This window comes from Pinus tabuliformis, chromosome 7 (genome assembly GCF_031772625.1).
Source record: "Pinus tabuliformis cultivar Carrire ecotype Pingquan chromosome 7, CPIR1, whole genome shotgun sequence".
Taxonomy (NCBI): Eukaryota; Viridiplantae; Streptophyta; class Pinopsida; order Pinales; family Pinaceae; genus Pinus; species Pinus tabuliformis.
This window is the reverse complement of record NC_142293.1, coordinates 291,395,183-291,410,690: the sequence shown is the minus strand read 5'-3', so window position 1 is coordinate 291,410,690 and position 15,508 is coordinate 291,395,183. Positions and strand designations below refer to the sequence as shown.

The 15,508-nt window shown below is 36.3% G+C and overlaps 1 protein-coding gene and 1 pseudogene across 1 annotated transcript in view; one reads left to right on the top strand and one right to left on the bottom strand.

Annotated features, from left to right (window-relative positions):
- Nucleotides 1–15,508, bottom strand: part of RCK (DNA helicase ROCK-N-ROLLERS) — a 418,165-nt gene that overhangs the window by 111,573 nt on the left and 291,084 nt on the right. The window lies entirely within an intron of this gene.
- LOC149247027 (10 kDa chaperonin, mitochondrial pseudogene) lies at nt 13,556–13,849 on the top strand (annotated as a pseudogene).

Sequence of the window (15,508 nt, the reverse complement as noted above, 5' to 3'; positions counted from 1 at the left end):
GTTAATGGTTTATGACTCGTGGTGGTTTAAAGCATTCATCTTTTTAAAATTTTCAGTTGCTGGATATCGTTTTGGTCATTTTAAGATCATTATGATTTAGTTGATGATAGATGATTGCTATTCACAGTTTATTTTTCTATATCATTTAACAAGTAATCATTTTAATAACAATCTCTTAAGGCACTGGTCTGCTAACTAATCAAATCATTTTAGTGCTTACCTTAATCGTGTCTCGTGTCTCCCAACCAACTGGTCGACAGTTGGTCTCATCATCTCATAGGGACTACCCCCCTTAGCCGCGGGAGACAGGCTTAAACAGAGGGATCGGGGATCAGAGTGACAGCCCCCGGTCTGAGCGTTGTCGTGCCAATCCGCGCGACAACAAACCCCACAAGGGTGAAAACCCTTTCAAATTCTTCTTCTTATTAGATTTTCATTGAATATTTCGGCAAAGAGAGAGTACAATGATACATATTTTCAACCACAAAATTATCCAACAAAATCAACTTAACAACATCCAAGAGATGAACCCAATAATGTTAATAATCAAAACCCTGATTCAGAAGCCTACGATCAACTGTCAATATCTATGGTCAACTGCAAAATTCTATAGTCAACTGATGGAATGAAACTCTAGCTTCCAGCCACACTGAAAGAGTGTACGTGCATGCGGTAGAAACCCTCCAACTGCACTCATAAGCTTGTGTTCCTACGGTTGCAACCAAAAATTCCTTGTGGCAACCCTGCGACTACAAATCAAAACCCTAGATCGCACGTGCGAGCTTCGTACCCTATAATTTCATACTTGTACAAACCAATCTCTACGAACCACTTCAGACCTGTGCGAGCCAAATCAAAGAAAGAAGAATGATTGATAATTTCCAAATGAGGATCACTTGACTTGTATTTATAGGCATCCAAGGGTGTCCAATTTCCTTTTGGACTGACCTGTCCTTTTTGTTCACATGTGGGTTTCCATATTAAAATATATTTTTCCTTAACCAAATTAAATTCTTCCAGATCTTTCTTGATGAGGAAGACTATCCAAAGGACGGAATTTGACCCTGAGCTACCAATAATTAACACATTTTATTAATAATGTGGAACTAGGTACGTAGAATGAGATGAAAAGATAGAACCTAGGCTTGCAAAGCAAGCTGAGCAAAACCCAGAAAGAGGTCTCCTTACCCAAGTGAAGTACAACCTTGGAAGAGAAATGTGCACTTCCCAGTGAATAATCTACTAATGGCTACCAGCTGAAACAATGATTTATGTTCTAAATACTACCTAGATCAACCTGAAACTCAACCCCTGGACTCCTCCCCAAAAACCCACAAAAACCCGGGTAGGGTTTGGCTCAACTCCAACCAGTGAGGAAGCCCTCCAACAAATGCGTATAGCTCAACTAGCCAGCTAGTGCGTACTTTTGCAAGAATTTCACCTGTTGGAAATAACCCTGACTTGACCACTAAGAAATTCTTCCCTAATCAAGAAATTATCCTCCGGAAGACCTGATTCCTTAGCTCCTCAAGCTCCCAATAGCACAGCTCCAAGGCCTACGTAGAATTTTCCAAGTGAGGTCCACACACTGCCCAAAAATGGAGAATTTTGCCCTAAGAAATGGCCCCAAGATGTCCCTAAAAATTGTCACCAAAATCCCAACGCAAGGATGTAAAAATGCTCATGTACTTCTACTCACCCAAATCACTAAAGTTGGCCTAGTTAACTGCTAATTCGAACTACCTCTACGCCCAAGAAGTGCACATTACTGGTTCGATCTGCTGAAAATCTCACCCTGTGGAAACCCTATAGTGAACTCGCAAAATTCCCAACTGAGAGACACTCAAAGTTCTTTGAAATTGGTGTGAATTTCGCTTGAAACCCTTATGTTCAAAAACACTCCAACCCTTGCGCTAAACAACTCCAAGAGAGGTAAAATTCTGAAGTTTATAGTTAAGAGATGGTGTGGAATGCCCCTCCTTTTGCCTTATATATTCCTGGGCCATGCATCCACCTTGATGGCCCCCACATCCACTAAAATTGCACTCTCTCTCTCTAGGGGTGCGTATTGCCTCCTTCTGGCCCCCATTTGAGTGTGGGAGCCATTTACCCATATCTCCTAAGTCCAAAAATGCCAAAATTTATCCCCAAACCTTTCTCTTTATCCAAGTGACAAAATTGGGCTATAGGCTTCCCTTCTAGAACCTTATGTGATGGGGAATATTACACATGGAGAATCAACGACAACTCATGATGATGACTGCCAAATTATTCATTGAGTGCAAAGATCTCAGTACATAAAAGATGTCAATGAAAACACACAATGATTTTCTGATGCTTGTTACATTATATGATACAGAAAATGTCAGATGACATGAACTTATAAATATTAACACTAGATGGGATAAATTATCCTCACCTAACATAGCACACCATAATACTTGACATCTATACTAAGTAATTGCAACATTAATACACATTATAACAAAAGCACACTTCTCATTAATGTCAACCATTGTTAAGGAGTACTTGACACACTCCCCAACATAAAAGCTTTTGAAGTTTGAACTAGATTTCTATTATTTAGTTTCACATTTTGTTTTGAAGTATCATTGAGAAATTTTGATTTACCCAATTTCTATATTTAAAATATGGAATGGTTCAATTCACAAAGTCCTGGATTTTATCGAAATTCAGAAATAGATTTACTAAGGATCTCACAATTTCAATATCTGAAAATCCAAATAGTAATCTATTTAAAATGATTGGATATTCACACGTTTGAAAATTACATGGATTATAAAAGAAAGGTATAACTATTTTCCAAACAGAATAGTTATAATTACATCAATTGGATTAGTTGGTCTTTGATCTTATAGTACTAATGTAAATATTTTGGGTGCACTGACATGATTAAAATGATTAACTCCTGTTGACCACTGCGTATCAACTTCCCATAGTAGTACACCCCCTTTTCTTCGCAAAAGGGATAGTGCTTGATTGTCGTGTCCGTGCCATTCAACAGTCATCGTCGACTTGATCATATTATGTTGTAAATCCAGTCTGCATGTGTGAATTGTAAATAATCTTAGTAGAGCTGAGTCATGTATGTAAATTGCCTAGGTGGACCTAATTTTCTAGTGATAATCTACGTTCCAGAAGATTTTTTGTCTCACCGATCCATCATCGGCAGAGTTTTCCTTCAGCCTAACCCCAAAGCCGGAATGAATTTCGTCATTAGAATCTTAGGGGAATCCTAGTGCGTTGATTTGCTAGATTATAGTTGTGTCGCAGAACTGGGTGGTCTATGAGGGTCTATGTCAAATGGGTTTTCCCCCTTGAAATGTAAAATTGTAAAAGTCATGATGTAAAGTGTCTTGAGGGTTAGAAAATGTTTTAATCCCCTCATAAGTCCTAAGTCCTAGGTCCTAGGTGATTTTTCCAAAGGTTAAGTTCGAGTATCCATTTAAAAATAAAAAATAAAAATTGAAAAAATAAAAAACAATAAAAAAAAAATATATATAAATAATTAAAAAAAAAATTTAAAAATTAAAAAAATTTAAAATAAATAAATAAAAATTAAAAAAAAAAGTAAATATAACAAAAAAAAATTAAATTTAAAAAAAATAAATAAAAAATAAATAAATAAATAAAATAAAAATGTAAAAAATAATAAAATAAAAATAGGTCAAATTTTTGAGTAAATAAATGCAGAATTTCAATTTTTTAATGCATTTAAAAATTCGACGGATGAGATTAAAAGATATTTTGATCCTCATCGATGGTCAAGATCATTTTGACATGGATCACTCGAACTAGCCGTTGGGAATTTTTCCTTTAAATAGGGTGCTAGGGGTCATTTGAGATCATTCGATCTGTGAGTCTTGTGCTGAAGAAAGCTCTCTTGTAAACTTTTTCTGGTGCAAATAAAGAAAGATTTTGGGGTTGAAATCTTGCTGGTGTTACTCTCCTGAAGTGTTGTGAGCTGTTTTATTTGCAGCCATTAGTAATAGCTTGATGTAGAGTATTGTTGAACATAGGTATCTTGTTCACTTACTAGGGTTTGAATGGTGATAAAATTTCTGAAATAATGGCAGGTATCTCCATTGCATCTGGAATTTAATACTGTTTTTTCCCTCTTTATTGATGGTTGAAGTAAGCTGTGCAGGATACCCTTATTGAAGAAATCAGTGGGCGTTCGGGGAAGTTCTCAGCTGAACCAGCGAACTCCCACAAAGCATTTTCTTGCAGAGCCCAACCAGTTTCGATTTTGGGTCTGACATTTAAAGTTTATTTTTTTTAATTACATGAGAGATTTCTAAAGTATCTCATAGTAAATATGATATTCTGCAAATATTATTAAGGATTACTGACAAATGTGGCTGTTGTAGAGTCATGAAACTGTAAATATTTGTAGTTGGTTTGTACCGTTTTAGTTTTTTTTTTTGCATATGTATTCTCTGGGTGTTTGTCTTTTCATTACAGATTGTGTCAGGCCAGGCAGTAACTCCATAAAGAAAAAATGATTCGACTGTATTATTCCATCAGGTAGGTCTTTATTATATACATGAGGAAGAGACTGTTCAGTTCATCTCCTGATGACTGTTCATATTTCTAATTTATTTATTTACATAAATTCACCCAATCACAAGGATTAGGTGTCAACATTCCCCCCTTAATCTGAAGGGATGTTGGTGAGTCCAAGCATCATTCTGAATCGTTCAAGCTTTTCTCTTCCAAGCGCTTTGGTGAAGATGTCTGCAATTTGCTCATTTGCGGAACAATGACGGAGATGGATTGTTTTGGCCTCAACATGATGTCGAATCAGATGATATTTAGTATTGATGTGCTTCGTTCGATCATGGAACTTTGGGTTCTTGGCCAACTTTATTGCAGAGATATTGTCAATCATGAGTGGGGTTGATTGTACCTGTTTTACCTGCAAATCTTCAAGAATTTTCCTGAGCCACACAATTTCTTTTGTTGCTTCAGCTGCTGCCACATATTCTGCTTCTGTTGTGGAATCTGCTGGAACTGATTGTTTGCGTGATCTCCAGGAGACAGCTCCTGATCCAAGACTCATAGCATATCCTGAAGTTGATACCCTGGTTTCTTTGTCTCCATCGAAGTCTGAATCAGAGTATCCAATCAAGCTAAAGTCGTCCACCTGTGTATACTTGATTCCAAAGTCTTGAGTTCCCTTCAAGTACCTTAGAACTCTTTTTGCAACAAACCAATGTCCCTCACAAGGCTTTTGCATAAACCTAGAGAGGATTCCAACAGCAAACGAAATGTCTGGTCTGGTGGTAGTTAGGTAGTTGAGACTTCCTACAAGCTATCTATACTTTGTTGCATCCTCAAATTCTTTTCCTTCAATAGATATGAGCTTTAAGTTTTGTTCCATTGGAGTAGTAAGAAGATTGCACTCTGTCATGCCAAACCTGTTCAACAGATCTCCAATGTATTTCTTTTGAGAAAGAAATATGGACTTTGGATGTTGGGTTACTTCAATGCCAAGATAGTAATGAACATAGCCCAAATCAGTCATTTCAAAACCTTTCCCCAATTCCTTCTTTATGGATGCAATGTAGCTTTCATTGTTCCCTGTCATCAAAAGATCATCTACATATACCACAAGATATACAACTGTTTTGCCAACTTTCTTGACAAATAAAGTTGCATCATCAAGATCAAAATGTTTGAAATTGAGTTTCAGAAGATGCTCAGTTAATTTTTCATACTAGGCTCGCAGTGCTTGTTTGAGGCCATACAAGGACTTCACAAGTTTGCATACTTTATGTTCATGTCTTTTCACAACAAATCCTTCAGGCTGGGACATAAAAACATTCTCTTTTAGATCTCCATTCAAGAAATCAGTTTTTACATCCATTTGATGGACTTTCCAACCGTTCTGAGATGCTAGTGCAAAGAGTGTCTGGATGGTAGCCCATTTTGCTGTGGGGGCAAAAGTCTCCTCATAATCGACCCCTTCCTTTTGTGCAAAACCTTTTGCCACAAGCCTAGCTTTGTGCTTTTCAAGTGAGCCATCAGCTTTATACTTGTTCTTGTAGACCCACTTGCAGCCTGTTGTCGCACAGATTGTCACGACAATGCTTAGACCAAGGGCTGTCACTCTGATCCCCGATCTCTCCGTTTAAGCCTGTCTCCCGCGACTAAGGGGGGTAGACCCTATGGGAAAATGATTGACCAATTGTGAATCAGTTGGTTTGGGAGACACGAAAGGAAACCAACACTCAATTGATTTTATTAATTTAATGGACCAGTGCCTTATGGGTTTGATGTGTAAACGATTACTTACTATACGTTGCAGAAATGTAAACCATGTACAGCAATCATTTATCATCAAATAATTTGAACGATGAAAGATATCCAGTAAATTCACGATGATCTAGCAATTTTAAAACTTCGAAAGATAGAGCTTGATACACAACCATGTAAATTTGAACATTTACCAGATGTCATATTCATTCAGTTAATCTTCGGATGAACATTAAATCATATTAAACATTAATTCCCACATCAAAATTTTAGCCTCAGCATAAAAGATGAAACCTAAAAATTCCCGAGCCAAGACTGAAATTGGCAAAAATTTTCCCAAAATATTTTTATATTTTTCAGAGAAATTTAAAGACTAAATCAAAAAATCTATATAAAACTAACCTAAAAGAAACATTTTTATTTTTTTTATTTTTCTTTTAAATAAAAATCAAAACAAATAAAATGAAAAGGAAAATCCAAATTTAATTTCTTCTTCTTTTTTTTTTTTGGTTAAAACTATTTATAAAACAAAAAGAAAAGAAAATTTTAATCTAAACCAAAAAGAACCTAAGGATTAAAACTTTTTTATGCTCCTTTATTTTTTATTTTTTATTTTTATTTTTTTTTATAATTTTATAATTTTTTATGATTTTTTCTATAAAATTAAATCTAAAATCTATCTAATATATATGAAGCGAAATATGAATATTAAATATAATGAAAACTAAATAAAACAAAAGAAAAATTCCAAATCTTTTTTCCCTTTTTTTTTTTATGAGATTATTATTTTTTTTTAAATAAAATAAAACTAAAGCCTAAATAAAATTCAAATCTAAATTTAGATCTAAACTATAAAACACAAAAAAAAGCCTAAAGATTACCTTTTTTATGTTTTTCGGAATTTGTTATTTTTTTTTTATATTTTTATCAAAATTTAAACAAAATTAAACTAAACTTTAAATAAATAAAAAAATGAAACCACAAAAAAAAATATATATATATATATATATATAAAAAGTTAAAGACCAAAACTTAAACCTTTTATGATACTCTAAACTAAATGAAACTTAAAATAATAAAAATAAATATATACAATAATCTAATTCTAAAAAAAACTAAACTAACACAATACGTATGTCACAATGATTTTAAAACTAAAATTTAAAAAAAAATCTAATCTAAATACAATAACATATTTATTTTTTGTGATTTTTGATTTGTTAAGAAATGAAACAAAACTAGAACTAAAAAAAATTTTAAAGCTAAAAGATTAAATTAAAAAAAAATTCGATCTCTTTTTTTTTTTTTTGTTTCAAAACATACTTAATAAAAAAAACAAAAAAAAAAACTAAACCTACGCTAAAAACCCTGTAATCTCTATGCAAAGCAAAACTAACGCATATTATATTTACAGCGTATAAAAAAAAATTGAAATCAAAATTTGCTGAGTGTTTATTATACGCAGGCCTGAAGAGTTCTTGACGGCGACAGCGTGGGATTTGGCTGCGGGTTTATGGAATGAGTTCGGATGCGAGCAGAGAGAGCTGGAGCAATGGCTAGCGGGTGGTTTCGATGGCGTGCAGGAGAAAAGAGGGCGAGGCAGCGTGGAGCAAAAATAAAACACGCAGTTCTGTTTGTGTTGTTGACTGCAGGTTTGCGTGGAGAAGAGCAAGGTGGATGACAACAGCGTGGAGTTTGTAGCAACGTGGAGATCGATCCTTGCGTGAGGCCCCCCCTTTTTTTTGATGTGTTTTGCAGGGAGAGAGGCAGCGTTGAAGGCTGCGAGAATGATTTGAAACCACGTCTGTTCTGAGCTTTCGTTTGCAGATATGAGGTGACAACGATTCATCTGCAAGTTTTTTTTAACAATTCGTTTGCAGCAAATAAAGCCGCCAGTTGAGGATTGGACGCATAAGGGACCGGGATCTGCAGCGTTTTGGTGGTATGGAAAATAAAAAAAAACGGGTGGAGGAGTTCGACGGGCAGAGGATTGAAGGAATACTGCAGGGTGATAACAATGGGAACGTAGAGATGAGAGAAAGCGTAGAACGCAGGCCTGGCAGCTCGAACAAGTTTGGGAAAGAGCAAGGTGAAACGAAATGTGACAGTGTATAGCTGGACGGCGGCTGAAGGAAATCGATGCAAGGTTATGGTGGCAGCGTAATAATTTTGCAGACTTTGGCAGCGTACAGGAGTTGGAATTTGATGGGGAGCACATAAAAATAAACTTCCTGCAAATAATGAAACCCCAGATCTGAAAACAACTGATATCTGAAACCCTTGGACAGCAAAACGACGCAGATAAACCTTGGAAATCTCCAGAAACCCTACAACCTGGAATGAAAAATCACCCAAAAATGATATGTGCATAAAACAAAAACTGAAAACCCTAAACCCAGCAAAAATTTACAGTATTTACAAACTGAAAGCTCTTAAGAAGCCAGATTTATCAATAATCACAGCAATATTATCAGAATTTAATTTTAATGTAAAACGCTTCAGAAAACCCTGCATGCATTCATAAAAAATATTTCGAATGATAAGCCCGGGATTAAGAACTGGCTGGGCTCTTTCAGAAAACACAACTCGAGAGTTGGCTGGTTCAGCCGAGAACTTCCCCTAACGCCCGGTAATCTGAAAAAAGGATTCCCTGCACAGCTTAAAATCAACCATTAACATAGAAGGAGAAAACAATAGTGAAACCCCGATCAAATGGAGATACCTACCACTATATTTCAGAATCTAAACTATCATTCAAACCCCAAAGATCAAACAAGATACTTATGCCTAGATCAATCTTCATTAAGCTATCATCAATGGTTGAAAATAAAATTATGCAGAAAAAAAAAAAAATAAAACAATCTTACAGCATTTTCAGAAAGTAACACTAGCAAGATTTTTAACCCCAAAGTCTTCTTTATTGCACAAAAATGACTACAAGAGAGATTTTTTTAGCACCAGACTCTCAGATCGAATGTGATCTCAAATGACCCCTAATACCCTATTTAAAGGAAAAATTCCCAACAGCTAGTTCGAGTGATCCATGTCAAAATGATCTCGACCGTCGATGAGGATCAAGATATCTCTTAATCTCATCCGTCGAATTTTTAAGGCATTTAAAAATTGAAATTCTGCATTTATTTACTCAAAATATTATTATTTTATTATTTTATTATTTATTATTTTTATTTTTTTATTTTTTTTATTTTTTTGTATTTTTTAATTTATTTTTAAATGGATCCTCGAACTTAGCCTTTGGAAAAATCACCTAGTACCTAGAACTTAGGACTTATGAAGGGATTAAAAACATTTTCTAACCCTCAAGACACTTTACATCATGACTTTTACAACTTTACATCTCAAAGGGGAGAACCCATTTGACATAGACCCTCATAAACCACCCAGTTCTGCGACACAACTATAATCTAGCAGACTAACACACCAGGATTCTCCTAAGATTCTAATGACAAAATCCATTCCGGCTTTGGGGTTAGGCTGAAGGAAAACTCTGCCGATCATAGATCGGTGAGACAAAAACCTTCCGGAACGTAGATTATCACTAGAAAATTAAGTCCACCTAGGCAATTTACATATATGACTCAACTCTGCTAAGAATATTTACAATTCAATATGCAGACTGGGTTTACAACATAAATTGATCAAGTCGACGATGACTGTCAAATGGCACGGACATGTCGATCAAGCGCTATCCCTTTTTTGCGAAGAAAAGGGGGTGTACTGCTGGGAAGTTGACACGTAGTGGTCAACACAGCCAATTGGTTTGGTTCCTAATGGAGGATCAACCAGCTTCCAAGTGTCGTTCTTTATGAGGGCATCATACTCCTTTTGCATCACTTCTTTCCATTCATCATGAGAAGCAGCTTCTTTGAAGGAAGTTGGTTCAAAATCTGTAGACAAGTTCAATTCACAATCATAAGAAACATCCATATCAACAGGTGAATTAGAATCATCTACATCACCTCCATTTTGCCGGTTTGAATTTCTGGTTCCTGTCTTTCCAACTTCATCAGGATGAACACTTTCAAGTGTCTTTGTCACCCACTTTGGGGGACCTTTTTAAATGGTCCAGACTGCTCCGTTGATTGAGTTGGGATTGAATCAAGATTGAGTCTCTCAATTCTATCAATTACATCACTTAAAGCATCATCCGTTGTTGGAGTTTCATGCGGGGGAGAGTGTTCTTCAGAAGAAGATTCCACATGTTGATCTAGTATAGGAATCTCCCCTTCAAGATGTGGAATCTGATTATCAAATTCTTGAAATGATTTTGCTTTTGCGAATCTATCCAAGCGATCAAGTTGCCGCTCAACAACATTGTCAGTTTTGGATGATTCAAGAAAAATTATATCTCTAGATACAACAAACTTCTTATTTACTTCATCATAGAGGCGGTATGCTTTGGAGGTGTTTGAATATCCCAGCAAGATACACTTACGACTTCTAGCATCGAGTTTGTTTCTATGTACCTTTGGTATCAAGGCATAACAGGTGGAACCATAGATCCTGAGATGCTTTACCGAAGGAACATGTCCATACCACATTTCATAAGGAGTCTTGTTTCTAATAGCATTAGATGGACATCTATTCTTTATATATGCAGCACATAGAACAGCATCAGCCCAAAACATTATCTTTACATTCTTGAAAATGAGCATGGATCGTACCATATTTAAGATTGTCCTATTCATTCTTTCAGCTATACCATTCTGTTGGGGATTATAAGGCACAGTTGTTTGATGTTTGATCCCATGTTGGCGAAGATAGTTTTCAAATTCATTTGATGTGTATTCTTTTCCATTATCAGTGCGAATAGACCCAATATGAGATTGTGCATCATTTTCAATCCATTTATGAAAATTCTTGAATGTTTGAAAAGCATCAGATTTGTTCTTCAATAAATAAACCCAACACATTCTGGTGTAGTCATCAATAAATGTCATGATATATTTATTTCCATTTGCAAAAGGAACAAGCATTGGACCACATAAATCTGAATGAATGAGTTCAAGTTTTCTATGTGCTCTTGAATGTGAATCATGAAAAGACTGTTTGCTATGCTTTCCTAGGAATTGTAGGCAAACCAGCAACACCATTTTTCTTCAACAAGCGGAGACTGTCATAGTTCAAATGTCCAAATCTAGCATGCCATAATAAACTTGATGGAAGTGTACCTTCTTCATGATGAGAATTGTATGAGAAATGTTGTGCATGAGTAGAGGTTCCTTGCAGTTTGAGAAGCCTTTCTTCTTCTATTCCCTTCATAACAAGTGAGTGGTCAGATGCTTTTCTTACCTCAAGCTTGCCATCAAACATATGAATGGAGTGACCTTGCTGGCGGATGTGGACCAAGGACATCAAGTTTCTCTTCAGCTGTGGGAGATATAGAACATGATGCAGAAGAAAGTCTGGAAGACCAGGCAGTTTAAGCCTGATTGTGCCAAGCCCTGATGGCTTGATTTTTTATTGGTCTGCAAAGTATACTGCTCCATCAACATTGTCAGTGAAATCTTCAAAAAAATCTTTTCTATGAATCATGTGGCAGGTTGCTCCCGAATCAAGCAACCAATCATTTTTCCAAGAAGTAAGTGAAGCATTAAATAAATCTTCATTTACTCCAATGTTACATTGTGCCACAACATAGTGAGCGGATTCAGGTGCTTTACCTTTGTCTGTATCATCAGTTTTACCTTTTTGTTGGTTTCTTTTCTGCTCAATTTTGTCCCATGGTAGCTTGCATGTAGAGGCATCATGTGATCCATTTCTTTTGCAACGTACGTAGTGCAGATCTGCCTTTTCTCCTTGAGAATGTCTGCCCCCCCTACCTCTGAAATATCTTCCTCTTCCTCTTCGACCACCTCTTCCTCTTGTAGAATCTTGAGCAGGATGCTTTTCTTTATGAGCAAGGCACACAACCTCTTCAGAAGATTTAGGGGTTGTCTTCTTTCCAAAAGCTTTCTCTCTTTCAGCAAACTTTTTCACAAGAGAGTCAAAGGTTATATCTTTGAGATTTCCATTTGCTTGCAATGACTCAAGATAATTAGAGTAAGTAGGATAAAGTGCCTTGAGAAAAGCGATAATAGGAATATCCAATTCAACCTTAGCGGATTTGATATCATGCATTATAGACTTTACTTCAGATGCAAGAGCAAGAGGATCATTGTTTTGCAGCTCAAGAGTGAAAAGTTTAATCATGAGTTGAACAACTTCAAGTGCAAAATGTGAGTCATAGAGTGCTTTCAGCTTTTGTAAGGCTTCAAAGGCAGTTGAATATGACGAAATATGGCAACTCACCTCTTCATTTACAGATGCTGCGATTAATGCATAAGCTTTGTTGTTCTTGTTTTCCCAAATGACGAGCTCTTTGTCTGAAGTAGGCTGTACTGGTTCATTGTCTCCGTCTCCGACACACACACCTTTCCACAACTCATTGAAACTGAGGGTGTGTTTTATCATCCAGGACCATTCAGGATAGTTCTTGCCAGTGAGAATTGTTCCCACCATGGATATGATTGAATGCATATTGTAGCAAAAACTTCTGCTGCAAAACTTTTACTCTTAATGAAAAAATATAGTTCTAATGTGACTAGACAACAAACTCAAATATCAATTTGCATTCATCTGCACAATGTTAAAGTATAGAATATCGCAGTATACTCAAAAAAATACCCTCAACTACATAAAGCACTGCGTCCACTAAAAGGCCGAAGAACATAGTCCTGACATATTATATAATTCAATTGGATGATATTAATGATGGCAGCATTTGACCAAACCGTAAGAACAATATCCTACACTTATCCGATGGTGTAACTGAAGAAATAACAAAGAGGATGCTTTGTATTGAAGGCGGCACTTAACACCACGCTGAGCAGCCATGCCTTAACATCATGCTAAGAAGCCACGCCTTAACATCACGCTGAGAAGCCACACCACGCTTATGCAATAGAGTCAGTCCTTCTCTTGGCATCGTTCAGTCCAACGTTCATGTCACTGTATTGGGTTCACTGCAAATGTAACCCAATGTACAGAGCATGCAATCTCATTGAGTTTATCAAGGGTCGAAACAGGCTTCACTTCCTCTTTTAGCCACACAAAAGACAATGAACAACAATGGCGTTCGAACGCAAGTCTCCATAGACGCCGAATGTTGTGCGCTGCCTGTGTGATGGTGGAGGCAGAAGGATTTTGCAATTGCAGGGTCTCTATATAAAAGGCCTCTGGCTATAAGGGTTTCTTCCCTTACAATATCAAACCAATGGTGAAGAAGCTTATCCCCTTGCTTAACAGGGTTTTGATAGAGAAAGTTGTTGCTCCGAGCAAGACCGCTGGCGGCATTTTGCTTCCGAAGAGCACTGGAAAGTTGAACTCAGGAAAGGTCATATCAGTTAGGCCTGGTTCTCATAGCAAGGATGGAAACACTATTCCTGTTAGTGTCAAGGAGGGTGACAATGTTCTTTTTCCTGAATATGGTGGCACAGAAGTAAAACTTGCAGAAAAAGAGTACCACTTGTATCGAGAGGATGATATTCTTGGGATTTTGCAGGATTGAGTTTTTTTTTCCTACAGGAAAACCGTAGCGAGAATAACCGTGGAGAGGATGCTTTCTGAGCAAAAAAAACTGTGGATGGACAGCGCTAAAATTACCATGTCAGGACAGTGCTTCTTTTATGAAACCATGTCAGGACAGCGCTTCTATTATGAAACGTTTATGGATAGGCAGGACAGCGTGGACAATGCTGGACAGGAGCAGCTAATTATATGGAGGAGCAACTCAGCTATATGGAGAGCAGACTAGGGAGTTACAAGGGACATAAGAGCTAAAAAAGGAGCTGGCTCTGATACCATGTCAGGCCAGGCAGTAACTCCATAAAGCAAAAATGATTCGACTGTATTATTCCATCCGGTAGGTCTTTATTATATACATGAGGGAGAGACTGTTCAGTTCATCTCCCGATGACTGTTCGTATTTTTAATTTATTTATTTACATAAATTCACCCAGTCACAAGGATTAGGTGTCAACAGGTTGCAGGGTTTTCTGAAGATTTCCGAGGGTTTGATCAGAGTTGTTTTGTTGTTTGGGGTTTTTTTTTGTGGTAGGCAAAAGAAAAAATTTCGAAATATTTTTAGGTCAGGCTGGATTGCTACCATACCTCCTGCGTTCATCTCTTTAGCAGCTTCCTTCGATACTCAAACCTTTTACACAGTTCTTCCCACCTCTGCGTTTCCCTTACTGCTGCATATCCTCATGCTGCCTCATCCGCACTTGCTCATTGCCAAACCTGTAAACGTCCATCGTTCTAGCTCTGCAGCATTCAGCGTCCATGCATTTTCATTCTTCACACTGCAATCTGTTGTCTGCACCTGCAAAACATTTTACCTACGTCTAGCTTTCCTTTGTTCCTGTCTGCCAGTCCTCTCTCCTTCCCTGCGTTTTTTTCTCCATTTCCATCGCAGTCTTCCCTACTACTTGCGTCCAATGCTGCCATACGCCATTGCTGCGTGCATATCATTCTTCTTGCCATCAAAACGTGCCCACTGCATTCAATCTGCAAGCATTCGAAATCATCTCTGCCCAAACGCTGCTCCAACTCCCTAACTCCTTCACGCTGCTACCATTCCTCCCTGCCGCCGTCAAACGCTTCAACCTGCACGCATTACACACAACAAAGCAACCCAAAAAAGCATTCAATTTTTTATATATGCGTTGGTCCATAGATATATATCTCTTAGGTTTTATTTCCGTTTTCTTTTTAGTTTAGATTTTATATATACATTTCATAGTTTATGAATTTAGTTTTGTGGGTATATCATTTACAATATTTAAAAAATATAAAAAAAAGGCATAAAAAAAAGAAAAGTTTTAATCTTTATTTTTTATTTATTTAGTTTAGGTTTAGTTAGTTTTTAATTTATTTTAGGCTTCTGATTACGTAGTTTTAGTTCTATTTAATTTAGTTTGCTTTAAATTTAAACTTGCTTTTAGATTTTAGATCAATTTTAGTTTTATTTTATTTTTACTTTAAAATAAAAATTAAAAAAAATATATAAAATATAAAAAAGGGGGGCATGAAGTAGTTTTCTTTTATTCAGTTTTAGAGTTAGATTAGTCTAATAATTAGATTTTGAATTTTAATTTCAGTTTTAGAATTATTTAGTTTCGTATAATTTTTGACTTTATATAAAAAATAAATAAAAAAAATAAAAAAT